This window comes from Arachis duranensis, chromosome 2 (assembly GCF_000817695.3).
Source record: "Arachis duranensis cultivar V14167 chromosome 2, aradu.V14167.gnm2.J7QH, whole genome shotgun sequence".
In the NCBI taxonomy this organism is placed as follows: Eukaryota; Viridiplantae; Streptophyta; class Magnoliopsida; order Fabales; family Fabaceae; genus Arachis; species Arachis duranensis.
Window position 1 is genome coordinate 45,600,882 of NC_029773.3, and position 7,544 is coordinate 45,608,425.

At 39.7% G+C, this 7,544-nt stretch overlaps 1 non-coding gene across 1 annotated transcript; it reads left to right on the forward strand.

Annotated features, from left to right (window-relative positions):
• The first annotated feature begins 5,428 nt into the window (after nucleotides 1–5,428).
• LOC127745162 (small nucleolar RNA R71) lies at nucleotides 5,429–5,535 on the forward strand. Its single transcript, XR_008006358.1, has one exon. It is a non-coding gene; the product is annotated as a small nucleolar RNA R71 (small nucleolar RNA).
• Nucleotides 5,536–7,544: the final 2,009 nt, after the last annotated feature.

A 7,544-nucleotide genomic window follows, 5' to 3' on the forward strand; every position in this document is an offset into this window, starting at 1 on the left:
ACATGTTTTTGGCGTTCAACTCTGGTTCGTGACGTGTTTCTGGCATTTGACTCCAGAATGCAACATGGAACTGGCGTTGAGCGCTAGTTTGCATCGTCTAATCTCGAATAAAGTATGGACTATTATATATTGTTGGAAAGCTCTTGATGTCTACTTTCCAACGCCATTAAGGGCGTGCCATTTGGAGTTCTGTAGCTCCAGAAAATTCATTTCGAGTGCAGGGAGGTCAGAATCCAACAGCATTAGCAGTCCTTTGTCAGCCTTTTATCAAAGTTTTGCTCAGGTCCCTCAATTTCAGCCAGAAATTACCTGAAATCACAGAAAAACACACAAACTCATAGTAAAGTCCAGAAATATGAATTTAGCATAAAAACTAATGAAAACATCCCTAAAAGTAGCTAGATCCTACTAAAAATTACTTAAAAACAATGCCAAAAAGCGTATAAATTATCCACTCATCACAACACCAAACTTAAATTGTTGCTTGTCCCCAAGCAACCGAAAATCAAATAGGATAAAAAGAAGAGAATATACTATAAATCTCAAAATATCAATGAATATTAGTTCTAACTAGATGAACGGGACTTGTAGCTTTTTGCTTCTTAATAGTTTTGGCATCTCACTTTATTCTTTGAAGTTTAGAATGTTTGGCATCTATAGGAACTTAGAATTTTAGATAATGTTATTGATTCTCCTAGTTAAGTATGTTGATTCTTGAACACAGCTACTTTTATGAGTCTTGGCCGTGGCCCTAAGCATGTTGTTTTCCAGTAATACCACCGAATACATAAATGCCACAGACACATGACTGGGTGAACCTTTTCAAATTGTGACTCAGCTTTGCTAAAGTCCCCAGTTAGAGGTGTCCAGAGCTCTTAAGCACACTCTTTTTGCTTTAGATCACGACTTTAACCACTCAGTCTCAAGCTTTTCACTTGGACCTACATGCCACAAGCACATGATTAGAGACAGCTTGATTTAGCCGCTTAGGCCTGGATTTTATTTCCCTGAGCCCTCCTATCCATCGATGCTCAAAGCCTTGGATCCTTTTTACCCTTGCCTTTTGGTTTTAAGAGCTATTGGCTTTTTCTGCTTGCTTTTTCTTTTTTTCTTTTATTATTTTTTTTGCTACTTTTTTTCGCAAGCATTTCCTATTCACTGCTTTTTCTTGCTTCAAGAATCAAATTTATGATTTTTCAGATTATCAATAACATTTCTCTTTGTTCATCATTCTTTCAAGAGCCAACAATTTTAACATTCATAAACAATAAGATCAAAAATATTCACTGTTCAAGCATTCATTCAGAAAACAAAAAGTATTGCCACCACATCAATATAATTAAACTAATTTCAAGGATAAATTTGAAACTCATGTACTTCTTGTTCTTTTGAATTAGGAACATTTTTCATTTAAGAGAGGTGAAGGATTCATGGAATTATTCATAGCTTTAAGACATAGTTACTACATACTAATGATCATGAAGTAGAGACACAAAACATAAACAAACATATAGCATAAAAACCGAAAAAAAATAGAGAAATAAGAACAAGGAATGAGTCCACCTTAGTGATGGTGGTGCTTTCTTCTTGAAGAACCAATGATGTCCTTGAGCTCTTCTATGTCTCTTCCTTGCCTTTGTTGCTCCTCCCTTATTACTCTTTGATCTTCTCTAATTTCATGGAGAATGATGGAGTGATCTTGATGTTCCACCCTTAATTGATCCATATTGTAACTCAAATCTTCTAGAGAAGTGTTGAGTTGTTCCTAATAATTGTTGGGAGGAAGGTGCATCCCTTAAGGCATCTTCGGGATTTCTTAGTGATGAGCTTCCTCATGCGTCTCTTGGGATCCATGAGTGGGTTCTCTTGTTTACTCCATCCTCTTCTTAGTGATGGGCTTATCCTCCTCAATGGGGATGTCTCCTTCTATGATAACTCTAGCTGAGTAACATATATGGCAAATAAGATGAGGAAAAGCTAGCCTTGCCATGGTGGAGGACTTTTCGGCTATTTTGTAGAATTCAAGGGATATGACTTCATGAACTTATACTTCCTCTCCATTCATGATGCTATGAATCATGATGGCCCGATCCACAGTAACTTCGGATTGGTTGCTAGTGGGATGATGGAGCGTTGGATGAACTCCATCCATCCTCTAGCCACAGGCTTGAGGTCCAGTCTTCTTAATTGAACCGGCTTGCCTTTGGAGTCTCTTTTCCATTGAGCTCCTTCCACAGATATGTCCATAAGAACTTAATCCAACCTTTGATCAAAATTGACCCTTCTAGTGTAGGGGCGTGCATCTCCTTGCATCATGGGTAAGTTGAATGCCAACCTCACATTTTCTGGACTAAAATCTAAGTATTTTCCTCGAACCATTGTAAGATAATTCTTTGGATTCGGGTTCACACTTTGATCATGGTTCCTAGTTATCCATGCATTGGCATAGAACTCTTGAACCATTAAGACTCCGACTTGTTGAATGGGGTTGGTCAGAACTTCCCAACCTCTTCTTTGGATCTCATGTCGGATCTCCGGGTACTCATTTTTCTTGAATTTGAAAGGGACCTCGGGGATCACCCTCTTCTTGGCCACAACTTCATAGAAGTGGTCTTGATAGACTTTGGAGATGAATCTCTCCATCTCCCATGACTCGGAGGTGGAAGCTTTTGTCTTCCATTTCCCTTTTCTAGAGGTTTCTCCTGCTTTAAGTGCCATCAATGGTTATGGAAAAACAAAAAAAGCTATGCTTTTACCATACCAAACTTAGAATATTGCTCGCCTTCGAGCAAAAGAAGAAAGAATAGATGAAGAAGAAGAAGATATGGAGAAGAGGAAGAGAGGGTTATATTTCGGCCAAGGAGGAGAAGAGAAGGTTGTGTTGTGTGAAAATGAAGAAGAATGGAGGGGTTTATATAGTAGAGGAAGATGGGTTAAGGTTCGGCCATATTGGGTGGGTTGGTTGGGAAAAGGGATTTTGAATTTTGAAGGTAGGTGGGGTTTATGGGGAAGAGTAGATGGATGTGAATGGTGAAGAGGTGATGGGGAAGAGAGATTGAGGTGATTGGTGAAGGGTTTTTGGGGAAGAGTGTTATTGGATTATGTGAAGAGGAGAGAAGGTGAGTTGAGGTAGGTGGGGATCCTGTGGGATCCACAGATCCTGAGATGATCCTGTGGGGTCCACAGATCCTGAGGTGCCAAGGATTATCATCCCTGCACAATTGAGGCGTGTAAAACGCCCTCGGCATGCAATCCTGGCGTTCAACTCTAGATTGATGCTTGTTTCTGGCGTTGAACGCCAGCTTCATGCTTGTTTTGGGCGTTCAATGCCCATTTGCAACATGTTTTTGGCGTTGAACGCCAGTTCCATGATTGTTTCTGGTGTTCAGCGCCAACTCTTCTCAGGGTGTATTTCTGGCGTTTAAACGCTAGGATGCTGCTTGTTTCTGGCGTTCAATGCCAGATCCATGCTCTGTTCTGGCATTGAACGCCAGCCAGATGCTCCTTACTGGCGTTTAAACGCCAGTAAGCCCTTTCTCCAGGGTGTGATTTTTCTTCTGCTTGTTTTTTATTCTATTTTTAATTTTAGTATTTATTTTGTGACTCCACATGATCATGAACCTAATAAACCATAAAGGAAAAATAAAATAAAAATAAGATTAGATAAATAAAAATTGGGTTGCCTCCAAATAAGTGCTCCTTTAATGTCACTAGCTTGATAGTGGGCTCTCATGGAGCCTCACAGGTGATCAGGTCAATGTTGTAGACTCCTAACACCAAACTTAGAGTTTGGATGTGGGGATTCAACACCAAACTTAAAGTTTGGTTGTGGCCTCCCAACACCAAACTTAGAGTTTGATTGTGGAGGCTCTGTTTGACTCTGTACTGAGAGAAGCTTTTCATGCTTCCTCTCCATGGTTGCAGAGGAACACCCTTGGGTTTTAAACACAAGGTAGTCCTTATTCAATTGAAGGACTAATTCTCCTCTGTTAACATCAATCACAGCTCCTGCTGTGGCTAGGAAAGGTCTTCCAAGGATGATGCATTCATCCTCCTCCTTCCTAGTGTCTAAGATTATGAAATCAGCAGGGATGTAAAGGCCTTTAACCTTTACTAACACGTCCTCTACCAATCCATAACCTTGTCTTATTGACTTGTCTGCCATTTATAATGAAAATATGGCAGGCTGTACCTCAATGATCCCCAGCTTCTCCATTACAAAGAGTGGCATAAGATTTATGCCCGACCCTAGGTCACACAAAGCCTTTTCAAAGGTCATGGTGCCTATGGTACAGGGTATTAAGAATTTTCTAGGATCTTGTCTCTTTTGAGGTAAGGTTTGCTGAACCCATGTATCTAGTTCACTAATGAGCAAGGGAAGTTCACCTTCCCAAGTCTCGTTACCAGACAATTTGGCATTCAGCTTCATGATGGCTCTTAGATATTGAGTAACTTGCTCTCCGGTTACATTTTCATCCTCATCAGAGGAAGAATAGTCTTCAGAGCTCATAAATGGCAGAAAGAGGTTTAATGGGATCTCTATGGTCTCTATATGACCTTTAGATCCCTTTGGGTCCTCAATAGGGAGCTCCTTCTTGCTTGAGAGACGTCCCATGAGGTCTTCCTCATTGGGATTCACGTCCTCTCCTTGCTCTCTAGGTTCGGCCATGTTGATTATGTCAATGGCCTTACACTCTCTTTTTGGATTCTCTTCAATATTTCTTTGGAGAGTACTAGGAGGAGTTTTAGTGACTTCCTTACTCAGCTGGCCTACTTGTGCCTCCAAATTTCTGATGGAGGACCTTGTTTCACTCATGAAACTTAAAGTGGACTTAGATAGATCAGAGACTAAGTTTGCTAAATTAGAGGTGCTCTCTCAGAATTCTTTGTCTGTTGTTGAGAAGATGATGGATAAGGCTTGCTATTGCTGAGCCTATTTCGTCCACCATTATTAAAGCCTTCTTGAGGCTTTTGTTGATCCTTCCATGAGAAATTTGGATGATTTCTCCATGATTAATTATAGGTGTTTCCATAAGGTTCACCCATGTAATTTACCTCTGCTATTGTAGGGTTCAGGATCATAAGCTTCTTCTTCAGAAGATGCCTCTTTAGTACTGTTGGATGCATTTTGCCATCCATTCAGACTTTGAGAAATCATGTTGACTTGTTGAGTCAACATTTTGTTCGGAGCCAATATGGCATTCAGAGCATCAATTTAAAGAACTCCTTTCTTTTGAGGCGTCCCATTATTCACAGAATTTCTCTCAGAAGTGTACATGAACTGGTTATTTGTAACCATGTCAATAAGTTCTTGAGCTTCTGCAAGCGTTTTCTTTAGGTGAATGGATCCATCTGCAGAATGGCCCAATGACATCTTGGAGAACTCAGATAGACTATAATAGAATATATCCATAATGGTCCACTCTAAAAGCATATCAGAAGGACACCTTTGGTCATCTACTTGTATCTTTCCCAAGCTTCATAGAGGGATTCACCATCTTTTTGTTTGAAAGTCTGAACATCCACTCTAAGCTTGCTCAGCTTTTGAGGAGGAAAGAACTTAGCCAAGAAGGCCACGACCAGCTTATCCAGGAGTCCAGGCTATCTTTAGGTTGTGAATCCAACCATATTCTAGCTCTGTCTCTTACAGCAAAGGGGAAAAGCATGATCCTGTAGACTTCAGGATCTACTCCATTAGTCTTAACAGTCTCACAGATCTACAAGAACTCAGTTAAAAACTGGTAGGGATCTTCTGATGGAAGTCCATAGAACTTGCAGTTCTGTTACAGTAGAGCAACTAGTTGAGGTTTTAGCTCAAAATTGTTTACTCCAATGGCAGGGATTGAGATGCTTCTTCCATCAAATTTGGAAGTAGGTGTAGTATTGTCACCAAGCATCCTCCTTGCATTATTATTTTTGGCTGCCATCTCCTCTTCCTTTTCGAAAATTTCTGTATGGTTGTCTCTGGATTGTTGTAATTTAGCTTCTCTTAGTTTCCTCTTTAGAGTCCTTTCAGGTTCAGCATCTGCTTCAAAAAGAATATTCTTGTCCTTGCTCCTGCTCATATGAAAAAGAAGGGAACATAAAATAATAATAGGGATCCTCTTTACCACAGTAGAGAGATTCCTTTATGTTAGTAGAAGAAAAAGGGAATAGAAGAAGGAAAAGGTAAGAATCCAAACACAAGGGTGAAGATAGGTTCAGATTCTTGAGATGAAAAGAAGTGTTAGTAAATAAATAAATAAATAAATAGAAGAAGATGAGAGGGAGAGAATTCAAAAATTAATTTTAAAAAAAGGGTTAGTGATTTTTGAAAATTAAAGAAAAAATTAAAATTAAAATTAAAATTTAAAACAATTAGTTAATTAAAAGAATTTTGAAAAAAGAGGGAGGTAATTTTTGAAAATTAGAGAGATAAAATTAGTTAGGTGGTTTTGAAAAAGATAAAAAAATAAACAAAAGTTAATTACTTAGTTGAAAAAGACAGTAAAGAAGCGCTTGCTGGGAGGCAACCCAGTCATTAGGAGGCTCTATGTTTTGTTTTTACAAAGGCAAGTATCAAAAATGAAGGAATTCCCAGAGTTACAGAAGGATTCAGCACAAAAAGCAGAGAAAAAGAGCTTACTGGCGAAAAAACGCCAGTAAGGGGCATTTTGGGCATTAAACGCCAGAATGGGCACCATTCTGGGCGTTTAACGCCAGTAAAGGTGCCATTTTGGGCGTTAAACGCCAGAATGGGCACCATTCTGGGCGTTTAACGCCAGTAAAGGTGCCATTTTGGGCGTTAAACGCCAGAATGGGCACCATTCTGGGCGTTTAACGCCAGGTGTGCAGCATCCTGGGCGTTTGGCAAAACGCCCAGTGACAAAGGAATTCTGGCGTTTAACGCCAGTCAGGGTACCTGGCTGGGCGTTAAACGCCAGAATGGGTGCCATTCTGGGCGTTTAACGCCAGAAAGGTGGGGGGACCACGATTTTGATTTTCAACCAAATTTTTTTAAATTTTCCTTTTCTTACCCATACTTTTCTACATAAATACATCCCAACCTTTCATCATTCACTTTAAAATCTTCAAAAATCAAAAGTCATTCTTCAAATCCCTCTCAAATCAATCCCAAATCTTATTCAAAAACTCACCCTTCTCTCCAATTCTCTCCATATCTTCTCAAATCTCCTTTCAATTTTTCGAAATCTCTTCCCCCCTCTTATAAAAACACGTTCGGCCTCACCATTCCCCCACACCATTCGAATTTGCTCTTCTCCTCCTTCTCTTCTCTTCCTTTCTCTTGCTTGAGGACAAGCAAACCTCTATGTTTGGTGTGCTTTTCCGTGATCACTAAAGATTCATCAAGATCATGGCCCCTAAGGGAAAACAAACCAATTTAAGAGGAAAGAAAGAGAATAATCCAAAGAATCTTTGGAATCAAGAGAAGTTCTTAACCAAAGAACATGAAGACCATTATCACAAAATAATGGGTCTGAGGTCAGTGATCCCGGAAGTTAAATTTGATCTGAAAGAAGATGAATATCCGGGGATCCAAGAGC